The sequence below is a fragment of the Salmo salar genome, chromosome ssa03, assembly GCF_905237065.1.
Source record: "Salmo salar chromosome ssa03, Ssal_v3.1, whole genome shotgun sequence".
Classification (NCBI taxonomy): domain Eukaryota; kingdom Metazoa; phylum Chordata; class Actinopteri; order Salmoniformes; family Salmonidae; genus Salmo; species Salmo salar.
The window spans coordinates 16,195,885-16,213,835 of NC_059444.1; positions in this window are offsets into that span (position 1 = coordinate 16,195,885).

Genomic DNA, 17,951 nt, shown 5'->3' on the forward strand with positions numbered 1-17,951 from the left:
TTACTGGCAAAAGGCCTTCTGCAGGGACTGGGGCTGGGATTAAAATAAAAATATAGGACAAAACACATCACGACAAGAGAGACAGCACTACATAAAGAGAGACCTAAGACGACAACATAGCATGGTAGCAACACATGGTAGCAGCATAAAACATGGTAGAAACACAACATGGTAGCAGCAATAAAACATGGTACAAACATTATTGGGCAACGACAACAGCACAAAGGACAAGAACGTAGAGACAACAATACATCACGCAAAGCAGCCACAACTGTGAGTAAGAGTGTCCATGATTGAGTCTTTGAATGAAGAGATTGAGATAAAACTGTCCAGTTTGAGTGTTTGTTGCTGCTTGTTCCGGTCGCTAGCTGCAGCGAACTGAAAAGAGGAGCGACCCAGGGATGTATGTGCTATGGGGACTTTAACAGAATGTGACTGGCAGAACGGGTGGAGGATGAGGGCTGCAGTAAATATCTCAGATAGGGGGGATTGAGGCCTAAAATACGTGTACTTATTTTCTTTCCTAGATTGCTTTCCTCCTCTCTTTCCGTTCCTAGCTTCCTCGGCTTAGCTTTATGGCTATTTTTGCATGAATTCTTACTTTGCTTGCTCAGTATGTTCGTGCAATAATTTTCTATGACCGACAAACACTTCTAGATCATGAATTGGAAGCTACACACTTATCTCTCAGGCTCCCACATCAGGAATACTACATTTGCACCTTTGTTCCCCGCACAGCGTGTTTACCTGTTGCTGCTGACCAAGATGACCGATGAAGAGGAATGAAAGGGAGACTCCAAGTTAGGCTGAAAAGACGGGATACACGACCTCTTCCTAGTATCCTGATGGTTAATGTCCAGTTGCTGGAAAATAAACGTTGAACTCAGAGCAAGGCTTCAATCGCGGAGGGACATCAGGGAGTGCTGTGTGTGTTTTTACAGAGACATGGCTTATGGATGATACAGTCTACTCAGCTATTCAACCAGACGGCTATCCCATTTTCCAAATGGATCGAACGGCGGCTTCTGGTAACAGTAAGCAGGGAGGGTTATGTTTCCTCATTAACAATTCCTGGTGTACCGAAGTTGAAAACATCTCGAGTTCCTGTTCACCCGACCTGGAGTTTCTGATGCTAAACGCCGACCCTACTATATGCCGAGGGAATTCACGTGTGTTATCACAGCTGTGTATATACTGTCACAAGCAAACACCAAGGTAGCACTCAGCGAACTGAACAAGATCATCCTGTTCTGGATGAATGTGTGATAACGCTCTCGGTAGCCGATGTGAACAAAACCTTTCAACAGGTCAACATTCACAAAGCCGCTGGTCCAGACGGATTACCAGGACGTCTACTCAAAGCATGTGTGGACCAATTGTTAAGTGTCTTCACTGAAATGTTCAACTTCTCCCTGACCGAGTCTGTAATACTTACATGTTTCAAGCAGACCACCATAGTCCCTGTGCCCAAGGAAGTGAAGGTAACCTGCCTAAATGATTACTGCCCCGTGGCACTCACGTCGGTAGCCATGAAGTGCTTTGAAAGGCTGGTCATGGCTCACATCAACAGCATCCTCCCGGACCCCCTAGACCCACTCCAATTCGCATACCGCCCCAACAGATCCACAGATGACACAATCTCAGTCGCACTCCACACTGCCCTCTCACCTAGATAAAAGGAACACCTATGTGAGAATGCTATTTATTGACTACAGCTCAGTCTTCAACAACATAGTGCCCACGAAGCTCATCACTAAGCTAAGGACTCCGGGACTAAACACCTCCCTCTGCAACTGGATCCTGGACTTCCTGACGGGCCGCCCCAGGTGGTAAGAGTAGGCAACAACACGTCTGCCACGCTGATCCTTAACACTGGGGCCCCTCAGGGGTGTGTACTTAGTCCCCTCCTGCATTCCCTGATCACCCACGACTGCGTGGCCAAACATGACTCCAACACCATTAAGTTTGCCGATGACACAACAGTGGTAGGCCTGATCACCGACAACGAGGAGATGGCCTATAGGGAGGAGGTCAGAGAACTGGCAGTGTGGTGCCAGGACAACAACCTCTCCCTCAATGTGAGCAAGGCTAAGGAGCTGATCGTGGACTACAGGAAAAGGTGGACCGAACAGGCCCCTATTAACATCGACGGGGCTGTAGTGGAACGGGTCGAGAGTTTCAAGTTCCTTGGTGTCCACATCACCAACAAACTATCATGGTCCAAACATACCAAGACAGTCTTGAAGAGGGCACGACAAAACCTTTTCCCTCCCAGGAGACTGAAAAGATTTGGCATTGGTCCCCAGATCCTCAAAAGGTTCTACAGCTGCACCGTCGAGAGCATCCTGACCGGTTGCATCACCGCCTGGTATGGCAACTGCTCGGCATCTGACCGTAAGGCGCTATAGGGGGTAGTGCGAATGGCCCAGTACATCACTGGGGCCAAGCTTCCTGCCATCCAGGACCTATATAATAGGCGGTGTCAGAGGAAAGCCCATAAAATTGTCAGAGACTCCAGTCACCCAAGTTATAGACTGTTTTCTCTGCTACTGCACGGCAAGCGGTACCCCCTCTTTTGTACACTGCTGCTACTTGCTGTTTGTTTGTTACCTATGCATAGTCACTTCACCCCCACCTACATGTACAGATTACTTCAACTAACCTGTACCCCGCACACTGACTCGGTACCGGTGCCCCCTGTATATAGCCTCGTTATTGTTATTCTTATTGTGTTACTTTTTATTATTACTTTTTATTTTAGTCTAGTTGGTAAATATTTCCTTCTTCTTGAACTGCACTGTTGGTTAAGGGCTTGTAAGTAAGCATTTCATGGTAAAGTCTACACTTGTTGTATTCGGCGCATGTGACAAATAAAGTTTGATTTGATTTGAAAATCATTAACCAGTAAGAATCCTCTCACCCGGAAGCAGTCTTTTATTGTAGCGTGTGATTTAAACCAAGCACATTTAAGAAACATTTTTTCAAAATATCACCAACATGTATCCTGCCCCAAAATAGTGCTGATCATCTACAGTATATTTTTTATTTATTTAACTAGACAAGTCAGTTAAGAACAAATTCTTATTTTACAATGACGGCCTACACCGGCCAAACCCTACTCTAACCCGGATGACGCTGGGCCAATTGTGCGCCGCCCTATGGGACTCACAATCACGGCCGGGTGTGATACAGCCCGGGATCGAACCAGGGTCTGTAGTGATGCCTCTATCACTGAGATGCAGTGCCTTAGACCGCTGCGCCACTCAGGAGCCAGTGTATAGCTAACAACGTCACAAAGACGATGCACATGGTTCAGTGGTGCAGAAGTCTGTTGTTCGTTCTGGATGGCCGGACAGCTAGCAACATGACAAGAAGTTGCCGTGTGGGGAATCAGGTGGCTCGTTTCAGCTAGTTTTAACTTGTTCTTCATACCATTTCTTGTTTTGACTGATGTCATGCCATACTGAACAAAAATATAAATGCAACATAAAACAATTTCAACGATTTTACTGAGTTACAGTTCAGATAAGGAAATCAGTCAATTGAATTAAATTCATTAGGCCCTAATCTATGGATTTCACGTGACTGGGCAAGGGTGCTGCCATGGGCAGGTCTGGGAGGGCATATGCCCACACACTGGAGAGACAGACCCAGCCAATCAGAATTAGTTTTTCCCCACAAAAGGGGCTTTATTACAGACAGAAATGCTCCTCAGTTTCATCAGCTGTCCAGGTGGCTGGTCTCAGACGATTCTGCAGGTGAAGAAGCCAGATGTGGAGGTCCTGAGCTGGAGTGGTCACACGTGGTCTGTGGTTGTGAGGCTGGTTGGACGTACTGCCAAATCCTATAAAACGACATTGGAGGTGGCTTTTGGTAGAGAAATTAACGTTCATATCTCTGGCAACAGCTCTGTTGGATATTCCTGCAGTCAGCATGCCAATTGCACACTCCCTCAACATTTGAGGCATCTGTGGCATTGTGTTGTGTGATAAACTGCACATTTTAGAGTGGCCTTTTATTGCCCCCAGCACAAGGTGCACCTGTGTGATGATCGTGCTGTTTATTCCGCTTCTTGATATACCACACCTGTCAGGTGGATGGATTATCTTGGCAAAGGAGAAATGCTCACTAACAAGGATGTAAGCAAATGTGTGTGCAACATATATGAGAAATAATATTTTTATGCAAATGGTACATTTCTGGGATTTGTAGTCCACCTCATGAAACATGGGACCAACACTTTACATGTTGCGTTTATATTTTTGTTCAGTATAATATGGAAAAAATGTGCTAGCTAACTAACCAACAACTGTAACAATGTATGTGAGAGACAGGTGCTCATTGTGAAATGTATTTATGGTTTCAATAAACATTGGAGACGAAATATACACTACATGACCTGCTCGTTGAACATCTCATTCCAAAATCATGGGATTAATATGGAGTTGGTCCCCCCCTTTGCTACTATTACAGCCTCCACTCTTCTGGGAAGCCTTTCCACTAGAACATTGTTGTGGGGAACATTGTTGTGGGGACTTGCTTCCATTCTGCCACAAGAGCATTAGTGAGGTTGGGCACTGATGTTGGTCGATTAGGCCTGGCTCGCAGTGGGCGTTCCAATTCATCCCAAAGGTGTAAGATGGGGTTGAGGTCAGGGCTCTGCATGCCAGTTAAGTTCTTCCACACCGATCTCGATAAACCATTTCTGTATGGACCTCGCTTTGTGCATGTGGGCATTGTCATGCTGAAACAGGAAAGGGCCTTCCCAAATACTGTTGCCAAGAAGTTGGAAGCACAGAATTGTCATTGCATGCTGGAGCATTAAGATTTCCCTTCACTGGAACTAAGAAGCCTGAAACATGAACAGTCCCAGACCATTATTCCTCCTCCACCAAACTTTACAGTTGGCACTATGCGTTCGGGCAGGTAGAGTTCTCCTGGCATCCGCCAAACCCAGATTCGTTCGTCGGACTGCCAGATGGTGAAGCGTGATTCATCATTCCAGAGAACGCGTTTCCACTACTCCAGAGTTCAATGACGGCGAGCTTCACACCACACAAGCCAACGCTTGGCATTGCACATGGTGATCTTAGGCTTGTGTGCGGCTGCTTGGCCATGAAAACCCATTTCATGAAGCTGCCGACAAACAGTTATTGTGCTGACGTTGCTTCCAAAGGCAGTTTGGAACTCAGTAGTGAGTGTTGCAACTGAGGACAGATGACTTTTACTCGCTTCAGCAGTTGGCGGTCCCGTTCTGTGAGCTTGTGTGGCCTACCACTTCGTGGCTGAGCCGTTGTTGCTCCTTGAAGTTTCCACTTCACAATAACAGCACTTACAGTTGACTGGGGCAGCTCTAGCAGAGCAGACATTTTACAAACTGACTTGTTGGAACGGTGGCATCCTATGATGGTGCCATGTTGAAAGTCACTTAGCTCTTCAGTAAGGCCATTATACTGCCAATATGTGTCTATGGAGATTGCATGGCTCTGTGCTTGATTTTATACACCTGTCAGCAACGGGTGTGGCTGAAATACCCGAATCCACTGATTTGAACGGGTGTCCACATACTTTTGTATATATAGTGTACACTGAGTACACCAAACATTAGGAACACCTTCCTCATATTGAGTTGCATGGAGTCTACAAGGTGTCGAGAGCGTTCCACAGGGATGTTGGCCCATGTTGACTCCAATGCTTCCCACAGTTGCGTCAAGTTGACTGGATGTCCTTTGGGTGGTGGACCATTCTTGATACACATGGGAAACTGTTGAGCATGAAAACCCCAGCAACGTTGCAGTTCTTGACACAAACTGGTGCACCTGGCACCTACTACCATACCCTGTTCAAAGGAATTTAACTATTTTGTCTTACCCATTCACCCTATGAATGGCACATACACAATCCATGTCTCAATTGTCTCAAGGCTTAAAAATCCTTCTTTAACCTGTCTTCTCCCCTTCATCTACACTGATTGAAGTGGATCAATAAAGGCTCATAGCTTTCACCTGGATTCAGCTGGTCAGTCCATGTCATGGAAAGAGCAGGTGTTCTTAATGTTTTCTATACTCTGTATAGTTTACATGTCAACAATCTAAGCAAACCCTGTCTGTTTTGCCCCATAGTTGCACACGTTTTTTGTTGTTGTTGCTAAATAACCAAACAGTCTATACAAACTTACAAAGTCATACCCCGCCCCCACTTCGGCCAATCAGATCACGTCTTTCTGTTCCTACTCCCCGCCTACAAGCAGCAACCCAATAGGGAGCCACCAACACAGAGAATAGTGAGGCGCTGGACAGAGGAGGCAGACTCAATGCTACAGGATTATTTTGGGAATACTAATTGGAATATGTTCAAAGATTTACAATGGCACATAATCCACTGATGTTTGGTACATTAGGGGAGGAGTGTATTTTTATTTATTATGGATCCCCATTAGCTGCTGCCAAGGCAGAAGCTACTCTTCCTGAGGTCCAGCAAAATTAAGGCAGTTATACACAATTTTAAAAACATTACAATACATTTCACAACACATTAAGTATGTGCCCTCAGGCCCCTACTCTACTACCACATAGCTACAACACAAAATCCAAGTGTACGTGTGTGTATAGTGCGTATGTTATCGTGTGTGTGTGTGTGTGTCTCTTCACAGTCCCTGCTGTTCCATAAGGTGTATTTTTATCAGTTTTTTTAAATCAAATTTTACTGCTTGCATGAGTTACTTGATGTGGAATAGAGTTCCATGTAGTCATGGCTCTATGTAGTACTGTGTGCCTCCCATAGTCTGTTCTTGGGGACTATGAAGAGACCTCTGGTGGTATATCTTATGGGGTAATGATGGGTGTCTGAGTTGTGTGCTTGTAGTTAAAACCGAAAGCTTGGTGCATTCAACATGTCTCACAAATACAAGTAGTGATGAAGTCAATCTCTCTACTAATGTTAGCTCTCCGTGTACATTTAAGGGCCAGCTGTGCAGCCCTGTTCTGGGCCAATTGTAATTTTCAGTCCTTCTTTGTGGCGCCTGACCATATTTTTTATTTCACCTTTATTTAACCAGGTAGGCAAGCTGAGAACAAGTTCTCATTTACAACTGCGACCTGGCCAAGATAAAGCAAAGCAGTTCGACACATATAACAACACAGTTACACATGGAGTAAAACAAACATACAGTCAATAATACAGTAGAAAAATAAGTCTATATACAATGTGAGCAAATGAGGTGAGATAAGGGAGGTACAGGCAATAAATAGGCCATGGTGGGCGAAGTAAATACAATATAGCAATTAAAACACTGGAATGGTAGATTTGACAGTAGATGAGTGTGCAAAGTAGAAATACTGGGGTGCAAAGGAGCAAAATAAATAAAAACAATAGGGGAAGGATATGACTGGACAGTAGTCCAGGTGCGAAAACACTAGAGCCTGTAGGACCTGCCTTGTTGATAGTGTTGTTAACTTCTTTGGGATAGGGGGCAGTATTTTCACGGCCGGATAAAAAACATACCCGATTTAATCTGGTTACTACTCCTGCCCAGAAACTAGAATATGCATATAATTAGTAGATTTGGATAGAAAACACTCTAAAGTTTCTAAAACTGTTTGAATGGTGTCTGTGAGTATAACAGAAATCATATTGCAGGCAAAAACCTGAGAAGATTCCATGCAGGAAGTGCCCTGTCTGACAATTTGTTGTCCTTCTGTTGCATCTCTATTGAAATTACAGCATCTGAGCTGTTACGTGACACTTTCTAAGGCTTCCACTGGCTCTCTAAAGCCGCCAGAAAGTGGAATGGGGTGTCTGCTGTCTCTGGGCAAAGTATAGGAGCAGAGTTTGTAAGTGGTCAGCCTGGGGACAGTGAGACTGGAGATGCGCGATCACGAGAACTCGCCATTTTTTTCTTTCTCTCTTTGAATGAATACAACGTTTCCCGGTTGGAATATTATCGCTATTTTACAAGAAAAATAGCATAAAACATTTATTTTAAACAGCATTTGACATGCTTCTAAGTACGGTAATGGAATATTTTGAATTTTTTTGTCACGAAATGCGCTTGCGCGTTACCCTTCGGATAGTAACCTGAACGCACGAACAAAACGGAGGTATTTGGATATAACGATGGATTATTTGGAACCAAAACAACATTTGTTGTTGAAGTAGAAGTCCTGGGAGTGCATTCTGACAAAGAACAGAAAAGGTAATCCAATTTTTCTAATAGTAATTCTGAGTTTAGGCTGTCCCGACGTTGGCGGGTCTGAATAGCTAGCCTTGATGGCCGAGCTATGTACTCAGAATATTGCAAAATGTGCTTTCGCCGAAAAGCTATTTTAAAATCGGACATAGCGATTGCATAAAGGAGTTCTGTATCTATAATTCTTAAAATAATTGTTATGTATTTTGTCAACGTTTATCATGAGTAATTTAGTAAATTCACCGGAAGTTTTTGGTGGGTATGCTAGTTCTGAACATCACATGCTAAGGTAAAAAGCTGTTTTTTGATATAAATATGAACTTGATTGAACAAAAACATGCATGTATTGTATAACATAATGTCCTAGGAGTGTCTTCTGATGAAGATCATCAAAAGTTAGTGCTGCATTTAGCTGTGGTTTTGGTTTATGTGGCATATATGCTTGCTTGGAAAATGGCTGTGTGATTATTTGTGTCTATGTACTCTCCTAACATAATCTAATGTTTTGCTTTCGCTGTAAAGCCTTTTTGAAATCGGACAATGTGGTTAGATTAACGAGAGTCTTATCTTGAAAATGGTGTAAAATAGTTGATTGTTTGAGAAAATTGAATTGTGGAATTTTAGTTGGTTTTGTATTTCGCGCCGTGCGATGCCATTGGCTGTTGGCTAGGGGTTCCGCTGGCGGAACGGGGTTCCGCTAGCGGAACGTCTGTCCTCAACATTAAGAAGGTAGAGCAGCTCTTTATTATGGACAGACTTCTCCCCATCTTAGCTACTGTTGCAGCAATGTGTTTTGACCATGACAGTTTACAATCCAGGGTTACTCCAAGAAATTTAGTCTCCTCAAATTGTTCAATTTCCACATTATTAATGACAAGATTTAGTTGAGGCAGGGTCGCAACATTCACTGGGGACAGGGGGGACATGTCCCTCCCACATTCTGAAATTGCATTTTTGTCCCCCCCAGTTTTATAATTGGAATGTGGTACAAAACGAGGCAACGGTGTGCTTTAGGACCATAGGGATGCCTCCAAGCGTCGGGTAGGCTGTTTGGAGTGTTTATCCGACTGGATAAAAAAATATATATAATTATAATTGTGTCCTCCTTCTATAACTAAAGTTGCGCCCCTGAGTTGAGGTTTAGGGTTCAGTGAATGATTTGTCCCAAATAAAATGCTTTGAGTTTTTGAAATATTTAGGACTAACTTTTTCTTGCCACCCATTCTGAAACAGGACTGCAGCTCTTTGTTATGTGTTGCAGTGATTTTACTTGCTGTGGTAGCTGACGTATAATGTTGAGTCATCAGCATACATAGACACACAGTCTTTACTCAGAGCTAGTGGCAGGTCATTAGTAAAGATTTTAAAAGGTAAGGGGTATAGACAGCTGCCATGCAGAATGCCTGACTCTACCTGGATTATGTTGGAGAGGCTTCCATTAAAGAAGACCATCTGTGTCCTTTTAGACAGGTAACTCTCCATCCACAATATAGCAGGGAATGTAAAGCCATAACACATACCAGTCAAAAGTTTGGACACACCTACTCATTCAAGGGTTTTTCTTTATTTTACTATTTTCTACATTGTAGAATAATAGTGAAGACATCAAAGCTATGAAATAACACATATGGAATCAGGTAACCAAAAAAGTGTTAATCAAATCAAAGTATATTTGATATTCTTCAAAGTAGCCACCTTGATGACAGCTTTACACATTCTTGGCATTGTCTCAACCAGCTTCATGTGGAATGCTTTTCCAACAGTCTTGAAGGAGTTCCCACATATGCTGAGCACTTGTAGGCGGCTTTTCCTTAATTCTGCGGTCCAACTCATCCCAAACCATCTCAATTGGGTTGAGGTCGGGTGATTGTGGAGGCCAGGTCATCTAACAGATGACATTCATATTCTGACTATCTCTGAAACTCACTTAGATAACACCTTTGATGACACAGTGGTAGCAATACATGGTTATAACATCTACCGAAAAGGCAGAAATGCCGATGGAGGCGGTGTTGCAGTCTATATTCAGAACCACATTCCTGTAAAGCTTAGAGACGATCTAATGTTAAATATTGTTAAAGTAATATGGCTACATGTTCATCTGCCTCAGCTAAAGCCCATTCTGGTGGGAAGCTGCTGTAGACCACCAAGTGCTAACAGTCAGTATCTGGATAATATGTGTGAAATGCTTGATAATGTATGTGATATCAACAGAGAAGTATATTTTCTGGATGATTTAAATATTGACTGGCTATCATCAAGCTGCCCACTCAAGAAAAAACATCAAACTGTAACCAGTGCCTGCAACCTGGATCAGGTTGTCAGTCAACCTACCAGGGTAGTTAAAAACAGCACAGGAATTAAATCATCAACATGTATTGATCACATCTTTACTAATGCTGCAGATATCTGCTCTAAAACAGTATCCAAATCCATAGGATGTAGTGATCACAATATAATAGCCATATCTAGGAAAACCAAAGTTCCAAAGTCTGGGCCTAATATAGTGTATAAGAGGTCATACAAGAGGTGTTGTAGTGATTCCTATGTTGAAGAATATTTGCTGGTCTGTGATGTGTAATGAGGAGCAACCAGACGCTGCACTTGACACATTTATGAAACGACTTATTCCAGTTACTAATAAACACGCACCCACTAAGAAAATGACTGTAAAAACTGTTAAATCTCCTTGGATTGATGAGGAATTTAAAAATTGTATGGTTGAGAGGGATGAGGCAAAGGGTATGGCAATTAACTCTGGCAGCCCAATTGATTGGCAAACGTACTACAAATTAAGAAATAATGTGACGAAACTAAGAAAATCAACTGCACTATGAAACAAAGATAAATTATATAAAGAATGATAGTAAAAAGCTTCGGGGCACCTTAAATAAAAACTTTGGGAAAAAAGCCAACTTGGCTCCTTCATTCATTGAATCAGATGGCTCATTCATCACAAAGCCCACTGATATTGCAAACTACTTGAATGACTTTTTCATTGGCAAGATAAGCAAACTTAGGGATGATATGCCCGCAACAAACGCTGACACTACACATCCAAGTATATTGGGCCAAATTATGAAAGACAGGAATTGTACTTTACAATTCCGTAAAGTCATTGTGGAAGAGGTGAAAAAAATATTGTTGTCTATCAATAATGACAAGCAACAATGACAATCTGGATGGAAAATTACTGAGGATAATAGCAGACGATATTGCCACTCCTATTTGCCACATCTTCAATCTAAGCCTACTAGAGAGCGTGTGCCCTCAGGCCTGGAGGGAAGCTAAAGTCATTCCGCTACCCAAGAATAGTAAAGCCCCCTTTACTGGCTCAAATAGCCGACCAACCAGCCTGTTACCAGCCCTTAGTAAACTTCTGGAAAAAATTGTGTTTGACCAGATACAATGCTATTTTACAGTAAACAAACTGACAACAGATTTATAGGGAAGGACACTCAACAAGCACAGCACTTACACAAATGACTGATGATTGGCTGAGAGAAATTTATGATAAAATGATTGTGGGGGCTGTCTGGTTAGACTTCAGTGCAACTTTTGACATTATCGATCATTGTCTGCTACTGGAAAAACCTATGTGTTATGGCTTTACACCCCCTGCTATAATGTGGATAAAGAGTTACTTGTCTAACATAACACAGAGGGTGTTCTTTATTGGAAGCCTCTCAAATATAATCCAGTTAGAATCAGGAATTCCCCAGGCTAGCTGTTTAGGCCCCTTGCTTTTTAAAATATTTACTAACGACATGCCACTGACTTTGAGTAAAGCCAGAGTGTCTATGTATGCGGATGACTCAACACTATACACATCAGCTACAACAGTGACTGAAATGACTGCAACACTCAACAAAGAGCTGCAGTTAGTTTCAGAGTGGGTGGCAAGGAATAAGTTAGCCCTAAATATTTCTAAAACTAAAAGCATTGTATTTGGAACAAAACACTCACTAAACCCTAAACCTGAACTAAATCTTGTAATAAATAATGTGGGAATTGAGCAACTTGAGATGATTAAACAGCTTGGAGTAACCCTAGATTGAAAACTGTCATGGTCAAAACATTTTGATGCAGTAGTAGCTAAGATGGGGAGAAGTCTGTCTATAATAAAGCGATTCTCTGCCTTCTTAACAACACTATCAACAAGGCAGGTCCTACAGGCCCTAGTTTTGTCACACCTTGACTACTGTTCAGTTGTGTGATCAGGTGCCACAAAAAAGGACTTAGAAAAATTGCAATTGGCTCAGAACAGGGCAGCACGGCTGGCCCTTGGATGTACACAGAGAGCTAATATTAATAATTTGCATGTCAATCTCTCCTGGCTGAAAGTGGAGGAGAGATTAACTTCATCACTACTTTTATTTATGAGAGGTAATGACATGTTGAATGTACCGAGCTGTCTGTCTAAACTACTGCTACACAGCTCGGACACCCATGCATACCCCACAAGACATGCCACAAGAGGTCTCTTCACAGTCCCCAAGTCCAGAATAGACTATGGGAGGCACACAGTACTACATAGAGCCATAACTACATGGAACTCTATTCCACATCAAGTAACTAACTTAAGCAGTAAAATTAGATTTAAAAAACAGATTAAAAAAACCCTCATGGAACAGCGGGTACTGTGAAGCAACACAAACATTGGCTCAGACACACACACACACACACACACACACACACACACACACACACACACACACACACATAACATACGCACTATACATACACATGTATTTAGTACTGTAGATATGTGGTAGTGGTGGAGTAGGGGCCTGAGGGCACACAGTGTGTTGTGAAATCTGTGAATGTATTGTAATGTTTTTAAAATGGTATAGACTGCCTTCATTTTGCTGGACACCAGGAAGAGTAGGGGATCCATAATAAATACAAATATAAAATACAAAGCAGCAGCATCACTCTCCTTCTTGGTCAAATAGCCCTTACACAGCCTGGAGGTGTGTTGGGTCATTGTTCTGTTGAAAAACGAATTATAGTCCCACTAAGCGCAAACCAGATGGGATAGCGTATCGCTGCAGAATTCTGTGGTAGCAATGCTGGTTAAGTGTGCCTTGAACTCAAAATAAATCAAACAGTGTCACCAGAAAAGCACCCCCACACCTCTTCCTCCATGCTTCACTTTGGGAACCATACATGCGGAGATCATCCGTTCACCTACTCTGCGCCTCACAAAGACACAGCGGTTGAAATCTCTCAGCCAATCATCAGTAATTTATATAAGTGCTGTACATGTTGAATGCCCTTTCCTGTAAGCATGCTGATAATCTGGATCTTAAAAGCTATCAAAGTACGAAAAAGTACTTGCTTCATGATTTTTATGTGTTCTCTGTTAAATGTTTGCTTAGCCTACATGTTCACACGTTAGATATGTGTAATGTATACAATAACTATGTATTCATACTATGACTCTTCCATATCCATGGGATGTCCATTGCCCTCATATGGCATGTCTGCTTAAATGTTTTATCTGGTTCTTCAATGACAGAAAGAACAGACAAGGTTAACTTTGATTCTATACAAGTAAAGGCCAACAAAATCAATTTTATTACATGCAATGTTCACAGGCTTCATGATGGCAAAAAAAAGCATAAGGTTTTTGAACATTTGAAGAGATTGTCAGCGGGTGTGGTTTTCCTGCAAGAGCTACACTTCAAAAAAGGAGAAATTGAATATTTAAAGAGGAGCTGGGTTGGTGAGGTCTATGCTGCCACCTACTGTAGTAACAGCAGAGGTGTAGGCATCCTGATAAATAAGAATGCACACTTTTCCCTTATATGCCAGCAAACAGACCAAGAAGGACATTTTCAAATTTTCCATTGTACACATTGATTTCATTGTATATCCCTCCTTGGCACTAACAGATAGAATTCAAGCTATATTAGATCAAACCCAGAAAATAGCTATTATTTTAGCAGGTGACCTAATTCAAGCATTCAGCATGTTAGACAGACAGCAGTAAAAAAAAAGGCAATTTCATGGAGCCTCTGAACAGGCTTAAAATTGTCATCTCTACAAATATTTTACAGGACACCTGGAGATTATTTTTCCCAACTACAAAAGAAACGACTTCTCCTTTTTTTCTGAAAGTAAGAAGCTATTCAAGAATTGACAACATTTTTATTTCCATAAATGCACTCAACAATATACTGGGTTAAAAAAATCCATGATTTAATGATATTGGATCATTCTCATGTATCATCTTGCTTAAATACACCAACAGAAAATACACTTAGGGACAAAATATGGAGAATGAACAGAGCACATCTTCAAGAACCGAAATGTATTAAAAATGTAAAAATAAAATGACAAATGTAGACAGAGAAAAGCCGACCCCCGACTTCATTTTTCGTGCTTTTAAGGCGTACATTAGGGGAATGGTAATCTCATACTCAGCAAAAGTTAAATCTGAGTTTGTGATTTTGTTAATTTAAATGTATATCAGTGGTCCCGTGTGGCTCAGTTGGTAGAGCATGGTGTTTGCAACGCCAGGGTTGTGGGTTCGATTCCCACGGGGGACCAGTACGGGGGAAAAAAATGTATAAAATGTATTCACTACTGTAAGTTGGTCTGGATAAGAGCGTCTGCTAAATGACTAAAATGTATGTATGTATATCTTAGAAAAAGGCCATAAAAAATATTTTCAATGTAAAGAAGAAAATACCATTTCTGAACCTAAGACAGAATATGATCTTTTACTTTGGAAGACAGCCAACAACCACAGGTTAAACTAAAATAAATCATACTATTTAATGCCAAATAAACCTGGTAAACACCATGCAGCCCTCACAAAATGAATACATGCCAAACCAGTTATAATTTTAAAAGATAGGGATACAAATGCTTTAACTAGAAACAGCAATGCTATTAATAACAATTTTAAAAGATCAAATGAAAGAATGAAATAACAGTTTGACTGATCCCACTGTCACGCCTGCTCCCGCTCCCCCTCCCTGGCACTCTGAAGATGCCTGCCCAGTCCAGTACGTCCTGTTCCTGCTCCCCGCACTAGCCATGAGGTGCGTGTTACTAGTCTGGCGCCTCCAAAGCCAGCCCCACGCATCAGGCTTCCAGTGCGCCTGCCCAGTCCAGTACGTCCTGTACCTGCTCCGCACACTCACCCTCCAGTGCGCCTCCATAACCCGGTACAGCCAGTGCCTGCTGTGAGCACTCGGCCTCCAGCGACGCTCTCCAGTCTGCAGCCTCCAGCGACGCTCTCCAGTCTGCAGCCTCCAGCGACGCTCTCCAGTCTGCAGCCTCCAGCGACGCTCTCCAGTCTGCAGCCTCCAGCGACGCTCTCCAGTCTGCAGCCTCCAGCGACACTCTCCAGTCTGCAGCCTCCAGTGACGCTCTCCAGTCTGCAGCGACGCTCCTCAGCCCTCGGCCTCCAGCAACGCTCTTCAGCCCTAAGCCTCCAGCGAAGCTCCTCAGCCCGGAGGCTCCAGCGACGCTCCCCAGCCTAGAGTCTACGGAACGGGAGCTACGCCCAGAGCCACCTCCATATTGGGAGGGGGGGGTGTAGCACAGGGACCGTTGTTGATGGTGGCCACCCTCCCTTCCCTCCCTTTAAGTTTGGGGTTATTTTTGTGGGGTTTTTTTGTTTTTGAGGTGCATTCAGGGTCTGCGCCTTTGGGGGGGGGCTGTCACGTCCTGACCAGTAAAAGTTTTTTTTTTGTCATTGTAGTTTGGTCAGCGCGTGACAGGGGGTGTTTGTTTTGTGTGGTTCGGTGTTTTTGTTTTATGTTCTATATTTTCTATTTCTATGTTGGGTTTTTGGCAATGACCTCCAATTAGAGGCAGCTGGTTGTTGTTGTCTCTAATTAGAGACCATATTTAGTTGGGTTTGTTTTCTCTTGTGTTTTGTGGGTGGTTGCTTCCAGTATAGTCTGTGGACCTTACTGGACTGTTTTCGTCATCAGTTTTTTTGTTTTAAGTGTTTTTTCTTTAATAAAGAAAGAAGATGAGCACTTTACCTGCTGTGTTTTGGTCTCATCCTTACGACGCCTATGACAATATCTAATTAAATGGAACAATCTCCTCATACATCATATAGGTAGAATAAACCTCTTTAGAATGGCATGGCTCCCAAAGTTTTTATTTATTTTTGGTAATACCAATTACCCCACCTAAGACATTCTTTAAATAAGTATACTCAGCCATTGTCACGCCCTGATCTGTTTCACTTGTCTTTGTGCTTGTCTCCACCCCCCTCCAGGTGTCGCCCATCTTCCCCATTATTCCCCTGTGTATTTATACCTGTGTTCTCTGTTTGTCTGTTGCCAGTTCATTTTGTTTGTAGAACCTACCAGCGTTTTCCCCTTGCTCCTGTCTTGTCTTAGTTTCTAGTTTCTGTTTTCTATTTTTTTTCTCGGCTTTGACCCTTCTGCCTGTCCTGACCCTGACCCTGAGCCTGCCTGCCGTTCTGTACCTTTGCCCCACTACTCTGGATTACCGACCTCTACCTGACCTGACCCTGAGCCTGCATGCCGTCCTGTACCTTTGCACCTGTTGTTGTAATTAACATTGTTACGTCGACACAGTCTGCATCTGGGTCTTACCTTGACACTTGATAGCCATAACAAACGTCATATGGGCAAATAAAACTCATAGAATAATTAGGAAAGTTTTACATGTCCCTAAATCTGAGGGTGGTTTAAACCTTCCAGATATGGAATTGTATCAACTCGCCACCCAAGGCTTTTACTTTCGACATATTGTTAAATGCACTAATGAGGAACAATGGGTACATGTTGAAGATGCGCATGCTCATCCCCAGAATCTTTTCACGTGTCTGTTTTCTAAGGATAAAGCTCAGAACATTAACAACTTGATAGTTAAGAACACTATAACATGGAAGAAAATTTTACGGATTCCAAAATAACCAATATCACTCCCTAAAAACACATCCCTATGGAACAATCCTTGGATAGTTTTTCAGAATTCACCAATAAATTGGCGCACATGGAAAGCTAAAGGCATAGCAACCATAAATGACGTGGCAGTAGGAAATATTATTTCCATGACAGAATTACAAAGCAATTTTGGATTGACCATTGTAGACATTTTCAAATATATGCAACTTAAAAGTTTTATATCACAACATTTCGACCTGGAAGCTTTAGGACATCAGAACAATGTTGAGGGAATCCTATTTGTGTGAGAAAAAGATACTCATATGACAGGTAAGATATACAAAACATATACAAATGCTGAACTGTAATCAATGAACAGCATTCTCACATAGGTGTCCAGATGTGTCATGAAGTGCTTTGTGAGCCTGGTCATGGCCCACATCAAGGCCAACATGCCAAGCACACTGGACCCACTCCATTTTGCCTACCACTCCAAAAGATCCACAGAAGATGCCATTTCCATCACTATTCACATGGTTTTAATACATCTGGACAACTGCAGAAGAGTTACAAGGTGTGTTGAACGAAAGAATCCCGTCCTCCCAGGCCATCAGCTTGGTGTAGGATCAGTTAGGGTCAATGAAGTGGAATGGGGTAGTGATTGTTATTTTATGAAATAGTGGTATAGGTGTTGGTTAGTTGATGGTGCAATTTTTTCCTTTTTCCCCTTTCTATTTTCATATCACAAAATGTAACGCGATTGACCACACACTACCTCACAGTAGGTGGAGGTCTTCACAAACAAAATGTGCGAACACCATGATACCAAAAAAGAAGGAGTAACAATGGTCAGCTAGTGGGATGCTGGTACATGAGCA